This window comes from Marmota flaviventris, chromosome 3 (assembly GCF_047511675.1).
Source record: "Marmota flaviventris isolate mMarFla1 chromosome 3, mMarFla1.hap1, whole genome shotgun sequence".
Lineage (NCBI taxonomy): Eukaryota > Metazoa > Chordata > Mammalia > Rodentia > Sciuridae > Marmota > Marmota flaviventris.
The window spans coordinates 171,441,117-171,456,242 of NC_092500.1; the positions used below are offsets into that span (position 1 = coordinate 171,441,117).

Genomic DNA, 15,126 nt, shown 5'->3' on the forward strand with positions numbered 1-15,126 from the left:
CCTCTCCTGTGCTTCTGTCATACATGTGGCCGTCTGGAGTTAGGATTCAACCTGAGTAGCATGGTGCAGAGCCCCTGGCCCTGGCCCAGGCCTGGTATTATGGTTTGGATGTGAGGTGTTCCCCAAAAGCTCACGTGTGAGACAATGCAAGAAGGTTCAGAGGAGAAGTGATTGGGTTGTGAGAGTCTTAATCAGTGAATTAATCCCCGATGGGATTAACTGAGTGGTAACTGAAGGTATGTGGGGTGTGGCTGGAGGAGTGGGCATTGGGGGCGTGGCTTTGGGGTATCTATGTTGTCTCTGGTGAATTGAGTCTCTCTCTGCTTCCTGATCATCATGTGAACTGCTTCTCTCTGCCACACTCTTCTGCCATGACATTCAGCCTCACCTTGAGCCACAAGGAATGGGGCCTGCTTCTGTGAATTGAGACCTCTGAAACCCTGAGCCCTTAAATAAACCTTTTCTCCCCTACAGTTGTCCTGGTAGGGTCTTTTAGTCACAGCAGTGAAAAAGGTGACTGAAGCGCCTGGCACAGTGTTGTTCAGTTGGTGACGCACATGTTCACAATTTAGTGGGTGGCTGGGCAGGGAGGCCAGATCCCTGCTCTTTGGGGTTTTAGAGACCCAATCTAGGAAGGGAAAGAAAACAGGGAAGGTGTCAGGAACTCTGTGAGTTCCTTTGCTGTCCTGCAGGTGGGGTGGATTCCTGGGGAGCAGCCGCCATGGCATATGGTAGTGCTGGCTCTTGTTCTGAGAGGGCCTCAGTGTTTCTTGTTAGGGACTCTTCAGGGAGTGGTTTCCTAAGTTGACTCAGAAAAGAGGATTTTAAAACTACTTCAAGACAGACTTTTTTCAAATAAAATCTTGTGCGACCCTCTCTACATAAATCACATGAACAGAAGCATTTGGTTGGTGCCAGACCATGTCCCAGAACCTCAATTTCAGATCCTTTCTGTCCTCTGTCAAGGTCCTAAGGCTTCTGGGAGGCTCTGGGGCTCCTTGGAAGCAAATTTGAAGAGCCACCTTTGACTTCCATTCTTATGCCACTTGAGTGGTTGAGTCTACGTGCCTCAGGTCTGTAGAAGGGTCCACCCATGCTGTCCTCCCATTCCTTCTGGGTTATGTGACACCTGTCCACACCAGTTCTTCCATGTTGCCTTTTCTGCCTGGGAGCCTGAATCAAGACAGTCTGAGGCTGCCAGTCAGTGGGTAAATGGTACAGACCGGAAGGGATATGCCCCATGTTTGTGAGTTTGCCAGGGCAGTGTCCCGAGGGGGTGCAGAGGGCAGCGTCTTGTTAAAGTGGTGACTGGGAGGAAAACCACAGGGACACAGGGGAGGTAGGACAGGGACGAGTCAGGTGATGGGTCAATACTGAGAAGGGCTCTGTGACCTCCTGGGCTTCTGAAGAGGAAGGCACATCCGGGAGAAAGGGTTTGGTGACGTGTAGAGGGCTGCCTGTCACATGTTTGATTTCATTAAGGCCTGGCAGTGAGGACGGGAAGACAAGGTGACCAAATGCTACAGGGAGGGCGTGGCAGTGCAGGAGAGGGGCTCTCCATGGGGTCAGGACTGCAGCGCTGCAGAGCACTTCACCCACCGGAGAGCCCGAGGTGGCTGGAGGGAACCCGCACCCAAAGACAGGCAGGCGCGGGAGCTGGCAGTTCCTGAGGCAGACTCTCGGGGAAAGGTGCAGCTGATGTTTATATTTCTGATCTGTAAGAGGCTGAAAGGGCTTTGGGGTTTACCTAGGGTTGCTGTTCGCAACACTCATGAAAACTGGAGGCAGGGACTGCATGTTTCTTCAAAGGTACCATTCACATTCTGTAAAACTCACCACTTGATGGTACAGAATCCAGTGGCTTTTAGGATATTCACTTGGTTGTGCCACTCTCCCGTTAAGTGCTTTCATTACTCCATAATAAACCCTGTGCCCCTTGGGAGTCCCTCCTCACCCTTCCCTCTGCCCAGCAGCAGCCACTGAGCTGTTCTCTGTGTCTGGGGTTTGCCTGTGCCGGACCTTTCCTGTGGAGCCAGGTGATGTGTGAACTTTCGTGTCTGGCGTTTTTCCTCAGCATCACTTAGTCACAGTGTTTTCCATGTGTGCACGTGTCAGTGCTTCATTCCTTTTTGTTGCTGAGCAATATTCATTGTGTATTTAAATCCCTTTGGCTTGTCCATTTATCAGTTTATGGATACCTGGATTGTTTTCACTTTTGCTTATTATGATAAGGCTACCATAGCATCTGTGTGCAACTTTTTGTGTAGAAACATGTTTTAAATTCTCTTGAGGCTATATCCAGAAATGGAGCTGCTGGGGCATATGTAACTTCATGATTAACTTTTTGAGGAATAGCCAACAGTTTTTCATAGCAACCATGCCATTTAATATCTCCATCAGCAAGGAATGAGATGTCACTTTTCCTCTTACAGTAGCTAACAACTTGTTATTTTTCTTTTCTTAAAAAAAAATCATAGGTGCTGGGGTTGGGGCTCAGAGGTAGAGTGCTCACCTATCATGTGTGAGGCCCTGGGTTCGATCCTCAGCATCACATGAAAATAAATAAATAAAATAAAGGTATTGTGTCCAACTACAACTAATAAATAAATCAATAAATCATAGTCATCCTACTGGATGTGAAGTGCTATTCCAATGTTGTTTTAATTTGCATTTTCTTAATGACTGATAATGTTAATAATGCATTATTAAGTTATGCTTTTGGCTATCAGTGTGTCTTCTTTGGAGAATTGTCTTCAAGTTATTTATCCATTTTAAAATTGGATTGTCTTTCTTGTGGAATTTTAAGCGTTCTTTGTGTATTCTCTGTAGTGGAACTTTACCAGATATATGATCTGCACATATTTTTGTCCCATCCTATAGATTATTATTTCACTTTCTTTGGACAAATGTTTTAATTTTGGTGAAGTCCAATTTTCCTACTTTTTTTCTCTGATTGCTTGTTCTTTAGGCACCAAACTTAAGAAACTGTCACCAAATCAAAGTCCTGAAGATATTCACCCATGTTTTCTTTTAAGAACTTTATAGTTTTAGCTCTTCCATTTAAGGCTATTATTTATTTTGAGTTAATTTTTTATTGATTTTTTAAAAAAATAAATGATAGTGGGATGCATTACAATTCTTATTACACATATACAGTACAATTTTCATATTTCTGGTTGTATATCAAACATGTTGACACCAACTCATGTCTTCATACATTTACTTTGGATAATGATGTCTACTACATTCCACCATCCTTGCTAATCCCCTGTCCCTTCCCTTTCCCTCCCACCCCTCTTCCCTATCTAGAATTCATCTATTCCTCCCATGCTCCCCTTCCCTACCCCACCATGAGTCAGCCTCCGTATATCAGAGAAAACATTTGGCATTTGTTTTGGGGAGATTGGCTTTCTTCACTTAGCATTGTCTTCTCCAACACCATCCATTTATCTGCAAATGCCATGACTTTATTCTCTTTTATTGCTGAGTAAAATCCATTGTGTATATATGCCACATTTTTTTTTTTTATCCATTCATCTACTGAAGAGCATCTAGGTTGGTTCCACAGTTTAGCTATTGTGAATTGTGCTGCTGCAAACATTGATGTGGCCTGTAGTTTTTAAGTCTTTTGGGTATAGACTGAGGAGAGGGATAGCTGGGTCAAATTGTGGTTCCATTCCCAGATTTCCAAGGAATCTCCATAGTGCTTTTCATATTGGCTGCACCAATTTGCAGTCCCACCAGCAATGTGTGAGTGTACTTTTTTCCCCCACATCCTCGGCAACACTTATTGTTGTTTGTGTTCTTAATAGCTGCCATTCTGACTGGAGTGAGATGATATCTTAGAGTAGTTTTGATTTGCATTTCTCTAATTGCTAGAGATGATGAACATTTTTTCATATATTTGTTGATTGATTATATATCCTCTTCTAAGAGGTCCTGTCTGTTCAGGTTCCTTGGCCCATTTGTTGATTGGGTTATTTGTTTTTTGGTGTTTCACTTTTGGAGTTCTTTATATACCCTAGAGATTAGTGCTCTATCTGATGTGTGAGGGGTAAATATTTGCTCCCAGGATTTAGGCTCTCTATTCACCTCACAGATTGTTTCTTTTGCTGAGAAGAAACTTTTTAGTTTGAATCTATCCCGTTTATTGATTCTTGGTTTTAATTCTTGTGCTATAGGAGTCTTACTAAGGAAGTTGGGGCCTAATCCCACATGATGGAGATGGGGCCTATTTTTTCTTCTATTAGACACAGAGTCTCTGGTTTAATTCCTAGGTCTTTGATCCACTTTGAGTTGAGTTTTGTACATGGTGAGAGATAGGGGTTTAATTTCATTTTGTTGCATATGAATTTCCAGTTTTCCCAGCCCCATTTGTTGAAGATGCTATCTTTTTTCCAATGCATGTTTTTGGCACTTATGTCTAATGTAAGATAAGTGTAATTTTGTGGGTTAGTCTCTGTGTCCTCTATTCTGTACCATTGGTACCTGCCTGTTTTGGGGCCAGTACCATGCTGTGTTTGTTACTGTTGCTCTGTAGTATAGTTTAAGGTCTGGTATAGTGATGCCACCTGCTTCACTCTTCCTGCTAAGGATTGTTTTGGCTATCCTTGGTCTCTTATTTTTCCAGATAAATTTCATGATTGCTTTTTCTATTTCTATGAGGAATGCCATGGGATTTTGATTGGAATTGCATTAAATCTGCATAGTGCTTTTGGTAGTATGTCATTTTGATAATATCAATTCTGCCTATCCAAGAACAAGGTAGATCCTTCCATCTACTAAGTTTTTCTTTGATTTCTTTAGGGTTCTGTAGTTTTCATTGTATAGATCTTTCACCTCTTGCATTGATTCCTAAGCATCTTATTTTTTTTTTTTGATGTTATTGTAAATGGGGTAGTTTTCCTCATTTCCTTCTCAGAGGATTTGTCACTGATATTGAGTTAATTTTTTAGTTGGTGTGAAGTAGGGCTTCAAATCTATTCTCTCATATGTTGGATATCCAGTTGTTCTAGCATCATGTGTTGAAAAGACTACTCTTTCCCTACTGGATTTTCTTGTCATTTGTCTAAGTAAGTTGGGGATAATTGTATGGGTTTCTTTCCCCCCTGGACTTCAGTTCTATTCCATTGGTCCCTCTGTCCATCTTTCTGTCATAAACCGCACCGATTGGTTTACTTTGTGGTAAGTTTGAAATTGGTGTGAAGCATCCACTTTGGTTCTTCTTTTTATATTTATTTATCTATTTAAATTTAAGAGAGTCTTGCTTAGTTGCTTAGGGCCTTGCTAAGTTTCTGAGGCTGGCTTTGAACTTGAGATCCTCCTGCCTCAGCCTCCCCAGACTCTGGAATTACAGGTGTATGCCATTGTGCCTGGCTTTGTTTTTCTTTTAAAAGTTTGTTTTAGCTATTCTGGGTTGTTGTATTTTCATATGAATTTTAGGATCAATCTATCAATTTCTACAGAAAGTCAGCTGGGATTTTGATAGGTATTTTGTTGAGCCTGTAGATCAATTTGGAGATCTAACAGTATTAATTCCACAGTTCATGAACATGGAATGTTTTCCCAATTACTTAGGTGGTGTTTAATTTCTTTCAACAGTGTCTTCTACTTTTCAGTGTCCACATCTTTTACTTCTTTATTTAAATTTTTTTTTCTATTTTCTTCATTCCTCCTCCCCTGCCTCCCTTCCTCCCTCCCTTTCTTTCTTCCTCTCTTCTTTCTTGTGCTGGAGATTGAACCCAGCGCCTCACACATGCTAAGCATGCACTTTACCACTGAGCTTCATCCCCAACCTTATTCTTAAGGATTTAAAAAATGCTGTTATAAATGTAATAGTTTTCTTAATTTCATTTTCAGATCATTCATTGCACATTGCAGAGTGTAGAAATGTGACTGACTTTTGTAGGTTGTACTGTATCATTGTGTGTGTGTGTGTTTGTGTGTGTGTGTATTAATTCTGTAAGATTTCTATATGTAAGATGATACCATTCATGCATGGAGGTAGTTTTACCTTTTCCTTCCAAGTCTGGATGCTGTTCCCTGTTTGTTCTCCTAATTGTCTGGTTAGACCCTCCAGTCAATGATGGTACAAATGTAGGAAGAACAAGTCTTCTATCTTGCTCTTGGCCTCAGCGTGGAAAGCTCTGGCCTTCAGTTTGTTGACAGCTCTTGGTTTTTTGTAGATGCCTTTTATCAGTTTGAGGAAGTCTCCTAGTTCTTATTTGTTGATGATTTCCTTTTCTTTTCTTTTTTAAATAATGAAAGGGTGTTGGCTTTTGAAAATGCTTTCTCTGTCTCTATAGAGATGACCATTGATATTTATATGATGTATTGATCTTATATTCCAGAGAAATCCTGCTTACATATGGTTTATTATTATTTCTGTATGTTACTGCATTCAGTTTGTTAGTATTTCCTTCAGAACTTTTGCATGTGTATTCATAAGTGTTATTGGTCTGTAGTAGTGTTTTTAATTTTTATTTTATTATTTTTTCTTTTTAAAATTGACCTAAATCATATATTTTTTTAAAAAATTGGTTAATTAATTATTTGATTTATTTTTATGTGGTACCGAGGATTGAACCTGTTGCCCCACACCTGCTAAGCAAGTGCTCCATCACTGAGCCACAACCCCAGCCCTGTATGTATTTTTAATATACAACATGATACTGTGTAGAATGGCTAAGTTAAGCCGATTGACATGCCATTCGACATCTTGACTGTTGTGAACCATGCTACAATGAACATGGCAGTGCAGAAAATCCTTTGACACACTGATGTCATTTCCTACGGATGCTATACCCAGTAGTGGGGTTGCCGGTGTATGTGGTAGTAAAACCACCCTGCTGTTTTCCACAGTGGCTACACTGATTTACCTTCCAATGTTAAGTGTCACCTTTTCTCCACCTACTCACCCAATGCTTGTTATCTTTTCTCTTTTCAGTAATAGCCATTCAAACGGTGTGAAGTCATGGTCTGTAGTATTCTTGTAAGATCTTTGTCTGACTTTTATTTTCTATTCTGTATTTATTTCTACCTTAGTCTTTATTATTTTTTTTATTGGTTATTGCTATACTTTGAATGTTCCCTCAAAATTCATATTGAAATTCGTTCCCCACTGTGAGGTATTACCTGTTACTGTTGAATTTTATTTTCCCTTCAATTATTTTTATTTTTTGCTTTATGTATTTTGGGGTTCTATTGTTATATATGTTTATAATGCATGCATCTTCTTTTTAAAATTTTATTTTTTGTTTTATTTTGAGACAGGGTCTCGCTAAGTTGCTGAGGTTGGCCTCCAACTTGCGATCCTCCTACCTCACCTCCTGAGTATCTGGGATTACAGGTGTGTCCCACAGCACCTAGTTTGGATGTATCTTCTTGATGAATTGACCCTTTTATTATCATAAAATGTCCTCTTTTGTCTCTAGTAACAAATTTTGTCTTGAAGTCTGCTTTGATAATTGTCAGTATGATCACTTCATCTCTCTTCTGATTGCTTGGTATATGTTTTCCTGGCCTTGTACTTTTATCCTTCTTGTGTCATTGAATCTAGTTTGACTCTTATAGACAGCATGTAAATGGAGTATATTTTGTTTTTATTCTTTTAAACACAGTCTGCCAAACTCTGCTTTTTATTTGGAATGCTTAGCTCATTTAAATTTAATATACTTACTGATGAGGTAGGATTTACTTCTGCTGTTTTTCTATTTTCTATACCTCTTTGTCTTTTTTGCTCTTCTGTTCTTCCACTATTACTTTCTTTTTATGTTATATAAATCTTTTCTAGGGTAGCATTTTAATTCCCTTGTCATGTCTCTTATTATATATTTTTGAGTTATTTTTTATGGTTGCTCTAGGGATTATAGTTAGTATTTTTATTTATAACAGTTTAATTCCCATTACTACCAACTTAATTTCAATAGTATATAAAAACTTTGCTCCTCTAAGCTCTTATTCTTCCTTCACTCTGTTTGTGTTATAAATTACTTCATTATACAATGTGTGTCCATCAGCATATATTTATACCAATAATTTTATACCGCTATAATTTAAATCAAACAGGAGAAACAGAGTTACAAACAAGAAGTACACTTATACCATCTTTGATATTCAATTCTGTAATTCCCTTCACTTGTACTCTGTATTTCTTCCTGTGGATTTAAGTTAATGTCTCATTTCCTTCCATTTCAGCTTAAAGGAAAAGGTTTCTTTAGTGTTCCTTATTGTGCCAGTCCGCTGGTGATAAACACTATGTTTTTATTTATCTGGGAATATCTTAATATCTCCTTTATTTAAAAAAAAGTTTTGTGGATACAGAATTCTTAGTTGACATCTTTGTTCCCTTTCAATACTTAAAAATTGTTATCCACTGCTTTTTGGCCTCCATGGTTCCCAGTGAGAAATCAGCTGTTAGTCTTATTGAGGATGCCCTGTACGCGATGAGTCACTCGTCTCTCTTGCTGCTTCAGGATTCTCTTTGTCTTTCGCTGTCAACAGTTTGATTATTAATTTAAAATCTACTAACATCCTGCCCATAGTTCATCATCCCTTTTGAGTGGATAGCATTGGACAGTTTTTCTAGAGCTTTAATACAACTCTCATGATCTTATATCTGTAGCATTTCCCTGGTCCTTCAACTTTATGATTTAATAGTATGTGGCTTTGTTTTTTGTATCACATTTCATACTTCTATAGAACTTCAGATTGGTATTTGCATGATTCTTTACCATAAGTCATCTACTTGGTTTACTGAACACCTGCATTTGGAAGGCTTTATGCAAGTGTTCCAGTTTTCTTAGATAAGTGTTACATGGTCTGCGATGACGACACATTTGTTGGCAACTAGTAGCTATGACATTAGGATGAGGGTTCTGTGAATATCAACCAAGTTTTCTGGCAGCACAGAGGAGAAGGTTTTTATGTTTAGTAGATGAACAAACTGAAAACTATATAGATTAAACAATTCAAAACCTTAAGGTTACCTAAATTAGAAATGTGCAGACCCAAGGACTGGAACTCATAATTTTGGATTCTATCTATGAAACTGGTGGTTCTAGAGTGTGGCTATTTTCTATTTCAAGCATCAAAGGTAAAAATGAATTATTACACCAGTTAAACTGTGTTAAGCATAGACTATTTTGCTTCAGAAGGTGTACATGCTACAAATAAAAAGAAATAGTGTTTACTTATGCTTATTAAATTATACTAGTATGAATTTAGTAGACAAGTGACTATGTTGAAATTTGAGGTGTCAAACTATGAAAAGATTCTTTTACTAAATTCACCCTGTTTTTCCCTTTCCTTTTTTTAAATTGATATTTCTGTTTGGAAAAGAACCCTTTTTTCTCCAGTAAAATTTTGGATACATACAGTTCATATTAGAGTTTCCTTAAAAATTTGAGTTACTGATCAATCAGAACTGTGCTCATCCCCCATAGAATAAAGCACGGCATCTTTGGGCATACAGTTTTAATTTTAATCTGCATGCCTGCTTTTCTACTCTCCCATGATTCTTTGCAGCAGGACAAGGAAAAGCAAATCTTATAAAAAGAAATACAGTATGTGGTGCTTATTAAAGTTACATACATCTCCTCTCACAGGAGAATTCTGATTCACTGCAGGTTGTGCATATGTTGCATATGGACATTTCTAGGGAACAGATTCCCTATTGCTGAGCAGTGAAAGGCTTCTAGTATTCCATTATTGCTCCGGGAACATGTTAGTCATGATTATGAAAGGTAGGACACCATGAAATCTGTAAGGTGATTTGGCAGGAGTCGGTGCTGCTGGTGCCAGGATTTGGGTACCGTACCACGGTTTCCTGTTTTCAAATGTATTAATTGATCCGCAAAGGACATCTTTGGAGACAAGAATTCAGACAGACTGGCACAGCCTGGACCTCCGCCAAGACTGCTCGGAAGGTTGCCATACTGGGAGCAAAAGAGTGAGAGAGAGAAAGAGGGAGAGAGAGAGAGAGGCAGAGGGAGAGCTGAGGAAAGAAAAAAAGGCAAGACTTGGCACAGCTCAGTCGAATCCGCTTCTTTTGTCTGCCTTCTCGGCTTGAGCTTCAGGAAGAAAACCGTCCTGGGTACAGAAAACTCAGAACTTTTTGGTTTTCAAACTTAGAAGGCTTTTTAAGTCTCGTGGGCTATTTGAAAGTGTTGGTACATACAATGACGTTTAGTCACCAGTATTTAGGGAAATAAAAGCCTTTTTCAAAAGGAGGCTTCCACAGTGTCCATGCATGTGGGAAATACTGTATTTGATTTTTTGCATATATGATTATACCATGAGAGACAGGATGAACATAGAAGATGGCAAGGCAAATTTCTAATTAGAGAGAATTAAATTTTCTACAAAATAAAGTTTGTTCATCAGTACAAACCTGCTTTCAAATCCAATCAGACATCCTTCGGAATGTGTTCAGAACGTAAGTTTTTAGACTTTATTTTATTTTATTTTTTCCCATTGTAGACATTAAGTTTTTCAGGAGTCTTTCTAAGATTTTATGCAGCCCAGCCAGGAGGGCAGAGTAAAAGTTGCTTGATCCATGTGTTTAAGAAAACGATTTCTTAAAGCAACAGCTTTTATTTCTGCTGCTTCGTGCTGTCCTAAACTACCTCCCCAGCAATTAGTGACAACACTGGAGCCCAGAAAGGCAAGCTGAAGACACCAGACTTCGCTCGAAGGGCAGGAAAGAAATGTGAGCTTGGTCATTATTTTTGTGTGTGTCTTTGCTCTGAACCATTTTTGGGAGGTGGGTGGGGAGGTGGGTGGGTAGGTGTCTATGTCTGAAGATGTGTGCGATTAGTGAATTCTCATTGTGGGGAGGAATGATAAAAGGTGATTTTTCACAATGTTGGCAGAAATGGCTGGGAATGGTAGAGACCAGAGATTTAAATCTTCTGGGAAAGAAGTAGTGGCTGTGTTTGAAATAGTTGGAGAAAAATTCCATTATTTTTTAGTTGATTAGGTTTTATTATTCAACGGTTACTATAGCCTGGCTCTCTCAAAATATTTTAGGCAAAAAGAAAATCTAGAAAGTCCATCGATTTTCTTTTAAATTCTACCTGGTGTTTTACTTAGATATATACTTTATATGTAATTTCATGACAATAGATGCTTCCTGTCAGGCCTGGTTATAACCAGGTTGGATTGTGATAGTTCTGATCTTAAAAATCAGTATTGTTGTAGGAGAGGTTAACTGGGAAGCACGTATTTTGTGGACCACCCTCATTGTCAGTAAGTATTCTATTTCTAAAACAGAGTTTGAGGCATAGATGATGACTTCCTGGAATCATAGATTTTCTTTTTATTTTATGTACTGGGAGAATGCCGGAAAATCGGACATATTCACATAAGTACTAATCTTTTTGGACAGTATAAAAGACTGCTCCTGAATCTGTGCTTTTGTTTTGAGTATGTAATCATTGATTTGTTAATCCTTTGACAAAAACAAACTGTCCATAGCTTTCTATGATTGCGCACCTTAAATGATCAATTGTTTAAGGTGGTCTTTATAAAATTATGGTGACATATCAGTATTTCTGAGAGTGGCATTTAATGGACAAATGCGATTTTAAAACATATGAAATCTAATACAGGTGTTTGAATTGTTAAGCTGAAGTGTTTTCTTCCACTTTTTACTCATCATCATTTTGATTTTCAATAAAACGAAATCACTTGGTGTTTGTGTGGGTTGCCAAAGTGACAACCTTTGTTCTGTACGCTGCTTTGCACCCACCTCCCTGACACTCCTAACATGGACGCCATGCCGTGAAAGGCAGCTGAGAGGCACTGGAAAGGACGTGTTTGCCTGACCACAGTCCTCATTCTTGAACTGATCGCAAGATCATTCGCGTCCAAGCTAAAAACTATAACATAGAAGACAGAAAGTTCAGGGACTGAGCTCAAATGAGAGCTACATTTTATTGCTGACCGTCTTGTTCCGTTGATATTTACTTGCCAAACATTTAACACCATCTCTTATAATTTAGGATTGCCAAATATGTAACTAACTTTGTTTATTTAAGACATTTTCCCCCTAAAGCAAATAGAATTATTTACTAGCTTATTTCTCAACTTCTTTGCAGCGAACTCAATAAGAACAAACTTATGTCCAAACTATTTTAGGGCCAATTATTTTCTAACAGTATAATCAAAAGTGGGCGAATTTAAAAACAAAGATGTCGGAATATACCTTAAGAAATTTTAAATTTTTCGATACTGGTAAAACTACATTTTCGTGGTGTGATTAGATTTAAGCTTTGATGAAAATCAGCCATTTTATCAAATAGTTTCTTACCAGCACATTCTCTTTGGCCTACTTGTTACACATCTTAAAACGAAAAAGTCCTTCTGGAAGATGCTTATTGTTAGCTGGGTGGAATGGACACTTCTGTGTACAGCTATTTTTTTAGAGGTTTGATTAAGAAATTGTGTTGATCACATTTTTCAAAAACAGATATTTAGGTTGAACCTAATGCATGTTTCTTTTTCTTTAGACCTTTTATGCTATAAAACATCGATGTTTGTTATTAACTATTTCCATGATAGTGCTTATATTTCAAATCTGACTTTTAAGTGTCTAAATACCAGTGTTCTGATTGTAAATACACACGCTCTCAAGCACATAGTCGCTGTATTTGGATTGCATGATTTTTTGAAGTAGAATTATTAAGGCAGAAACGGGTTTAATAATGTTTAATGCTAGTTGATGCCTGTTGTTAAGTCCTGTTTCAATGCAGATACTTGCACATAAAAACACATTATTCTATAAACCACTGATGTAGCTAAACAGGTAGCAGATTGACAAATAAATTTAGAGTATTTCTTAGGAGCCTGGGAGGAAGGCTGAGAACTGGGAGAGAACTGGCCAGGGTAGCAGAGGAGAGCTGCAAAGCTCTCAGGGGCCTAAGTCCAGTATTTTGATAATTTTTCACTCATTTATTCAACAAATGTTTATTGAGCACCCATTTAAGTATGTTGGTATTTTGCTGTTGGAGTTATTTTGGGTAACAGCGAAGGAAGCCACAAACGTGGATCCAAGAGGGAATTGATTTGAAACAAAGCTCAAAAAGCCTGGATAGAAAAGAGTAGTATAGTACTGTGACTTATAGGTTAAAGGGTGTTCACTTTTATTACACAATGTATGTGTCCCAGAGTGCTATTATAAAAACGCCGAGAGGTGGCTGTAGTCCCCACAGCTAGACTGTGGCTTCACCACTGTTTGGGAGGCTGCTTCTCATTGGCCAAAGCATTTCAGTCGTTCAGGTCTCCTGGCAGACCCCAAGAGTAAGCAGTCCTGTGTTGTAAGGGAGAAACCAGGAAGGTCCAGCTGCTGTCCACATTCTGGAGTGTCCGTGGGTTAAGTAACGTAGGTGTCATTGAACCTTTGAAGATGTGTAAAAAACAGTGTACGTTTATAAGGATGGTTTTTTGTTGCCTTTGTTTTCTGTGGTGAGAACGAGGAGAACAAGGAGACTGATCCCAACATCCTGTGGTCAGTGTGGCCCCAAAGTTAGGCTTGCCAGTGGGCGAAGTCCTTCAAAGGGACCAATCATTCACCTTCTGTGTTCTCCCGGGTTTTTGTTTCTTGGTGCCCGTGGAGCTTAGCGGCCTAGCTTTATTCCATGGGTTGTTCTCTAACGTGAAGAGGAGGCATGGGCTCCTATTCTGAAGGGGTGACAGAAGCCACGGCATGAGGGAGATGGCCGGGCGCTGGAGTGGAGATGGCAGGTGTAGCCGGGCTCGCACTGCTCGGAATCCTGCGCGGGGCGAGGCCTGTGCTGTGCCAAGCAGAGGATGCAGCTTCGTCTTGCTGAGGGAGGGAGGGAGGGCGACTGGTGTACATGTCTCAGCCACTTCACCTGGTACCCATCAGACCCCAGCAGCAATGCATGGCGGTCACTAATGAGTGTTCACTGAAAGACCCAGCCGAGCTTTGGACCTGTTATCATCTTCTTTTTTTTTTAAAATTTATTTTAATTAGTTGTACATGACAGAATGTATTTATGCACTTTGATATGTCATACATAGATGGGATATAATTTCTCATTTTTCTGAGTGTACATGTTGCAGAATCATATTGGTCATGCAGTCACATAGATACATACAGTGATAAATCTTCTTGTTTTTCTCCTCATGGTAGAGAAACAAAAATCATGGTGCTTGTTTTTATCCGGATTCTGGGTTGCTGGTTAAGGGGTGTCGGGGAGGCGGGGCTTGGAGCTGATGTTAGAATCCCTCAAGGTCGTTATCCGAGACTGATTGACAGTGGCCCTGGCCACCCACTGCCTTCCAGCGCCCTGTTGTCTTGCATTCTCCCTATCCTTGTTTTCCCAAGGCTCCCTGCCTGTCCCTTAGGACTTGGTGGTGTGGCCTAAACAGGTAGCAGGTTGACAAAGAGTTTGAATTATTTCTCAGGAGCCTGGGAGGAAGGTTGAGAACTGGGAGGGAAGTGGCCAGGGGAGCAGAGGAGAGCTGAGGCCGCCGCTCCGTTGCCAGCTGCAGCCTGTGGGAAGGCTCAGAGTGGAGGCCCCTTTAGGGCCAGGGGTGTATGTGGTCCCTGGGGTTAGACTGGAATGTCAGCAACAGCCCACCCTGACAGTGTCCAGGGCATTATGGGGGTGGCACTAGAAGCGTTGCCAGGCCAGTTCATGTCAAGTGGCACCTTTCTAGGTCTTTCTTCAGCAGGGCTGTGAGTCCAGGATGGGGAGGCGGTGCCAGGACTATTCCTGTGGGGCATGTGCTTTCCTGCCCAAGCTCGGAGCCTTGTCCATTGGAGGATGTCCCAGGCCCCATGGGTGCTAGTGGTGGCCCTGGGGAAGAGTCCAGATGTGGAACTGGAATGGCCAGAATAGAGTAAGGTAAAGGGGTTTGGTGTGGGGAGGGCAGCATTCCAGTTTGGGGCCCAGGGTCTAGGTGGGGTGGGAGACATGACTGGAAAGTTCTAGAGCCATGGTGACTGGGGAAAGGTGTGAATAGAGATTGGGGACAAGTAACAGGAAAGGCTGGAAGGTACTGATGTCAGGAGTTTCTCTGAACAGGTTGAGCCTATAGCATGGCTTGCAGGAGGGCTTTCCTTCTCTAGGAGCAAGTGTGAGGGTCCGTAGAGAAGGA

The 15,126-nt window shown here is 40.1% G+C and overlaps 1 protein-coding gene across 3 annotated transcripts in view; it reads left to right on the forward strand.

Annotated features, from left to right (window-relative positions):
- The window catches only part of Msra (methionine sulfoxide reductase A), a 335,755-nt gene that overhangs the window by 25,228 nt on the left and 295,401 nt on the right, over positions 1-15,126 (forward strand). The window lies entirely within an intron of this gene.